This window comes from Chiloscyllium plagiosum, unplaced genomic scaffold (genome assembly GCF_004010195.1).
Source record: "Chiloscyllium plagiosum isolate BGI_BamShark_2017 unplaced genomic scaffold, ASM401019v2 scaf_81695, whole genome shotgun sequence".
Classification (NCBI taxonomy): domain Eukaryota; kingdom Metazoa; phylum Chordata; class Chondrichthyes; order Orectolobiformes; family Hemiscylliidae; genus Chiloscyllium; species Chiloscyllium plagiosum.
Genome location: NW_025154887.1, coordinates 1 through 1434, shown reverse-complemented (window position 1 = coordinate 1434; position 1434 = coordinate 1). Strand labels below are relative to the sequence as shown.

The 1434-nt window shown below is 45.4% G+C and overlaps 1 non-coding gene across 1 annotated transcript; it reads right to left on the bottom strand.

Moving 5' to 3' along the window:
- Positions 1-1123: 1123 nt before the first annotated feature.
- trnaw-cca lies at positions 1124-1195 on the bottom strand. Its single transcript has one exon. It is a non-coding gene; the product is annotated as a tRNA-Trp (tRNA).
- Positions 1196-1434: the final 239 nt, after the last annotated feature.

The following is a 1434-nucleotide window of genomic DNA, read 5'->3' as shown; positions in this document are numbered from 1 at the left end:
TTGAAGTTTTCCACGTCATGAGGGTTTCAGACAGAGGAAATAATGCAGTGAAAATGCTCCCAAGCCTGAAAGGATCGAGAACGATTTGGCAGAGATTTAAAGTCATCAGGAAAATAAGTAAAAGTAACATTAGGAAGACCGTTTTCGCACAGGGAGTGGGGTCAGTAAGTCGCTGTCTGACAGTGACAAAGAGGCAGATTCAATGGACACAAACGGGAATTCGGTGGGCATGTTCAATGTAACAATGTGCAGATTTACAGGGAGAAGGCGACAGAATGAGACACTTATTTACATATTGTGTTGAACCAGCAGAGCTAAGGTGGGCTGCATGGCCTCAGTTCGCGCTGTCACACATTTCGTGATTCTGAGTGAAATCGGAGTTGGACCAACAGAACGTGGGAAATTTGACAACGGGTTTATTCTGCTCAACAGGATACTCCATCACAGCAATGAAGGTGTTTTGACATCATTCTCGAAGGTACATGACACAATGAAGATTCAAAACCGAGTATTCCTTTGAATCACGGAGTAATTTGTTTACAGTTATTCAGTTGAGGTGAGTGGAGTTGCGCATTGGGAGCCACTCCAGTTGATAGGTTGAAGCCGTTTTCTCCTGTGTGATAGTCCCACCAGCACTCCAATTTGCTGTGCTTCCAGTCAGTGGATGCAGATTACTATCCCATACTGATACACGGTCCACGATGACCCAGCTGTGGTGACAAGCTTGTGAAGGGCTGAGTGCTCTTCTACTGTTCTCTGTCTGGCTGCTTTGATCCGAATCATGAAACCTCTCTTCGCCGAGATAGGAATAAACTGGTGAAGGTGAAACACATCAGTTGCGGTGTGTCCCATGCGCAGGAGGGCCTGCAGTAATTCCCCACGCTGTTTCACACAGCAGCATCCTCTCGGTGAATTACGCTTGGCAAAAAAATCGATTGAACCAAATCAGTGTCCGGCATTGGATTTTACTGACGCCGTTTATAAAGTTTAGGCTCACCATTCATGTGGAGAGAGGCCGTCAGACGAGAGTGATCGAACGTTTCCGCAAAGAAGATTTGGCTCAACAGATATTCGGAGTAAACGTACTCTTTTATTGATTTGAAATGTAAGAAGTTGACGTTAGTGAGCCTGACGTGATTTGAACACGCAACCTTCTGATCTGGAGTCAGACGCGCTACCGTTGCGCCACAAGCTCATGCATAACCTGCACCCTTTATTCATGCTTAAGGGAAATGATCGCACTGCAATGATTTTACGTTTTGAGAAACAAGGGAGATCAACAGTTCATGTCTGTTCTGTCTCTCCCTCCTCTCCTTCTGTCTCTCGAAACAATTTCCAACTCTACCTCAATAAAAAGGAGAAAGAACAGTGGATGCTGTGTATCAGAAACAAAGAACTGGAGTTGCTGGTGACCCTTCCACAGAACTGATGGTG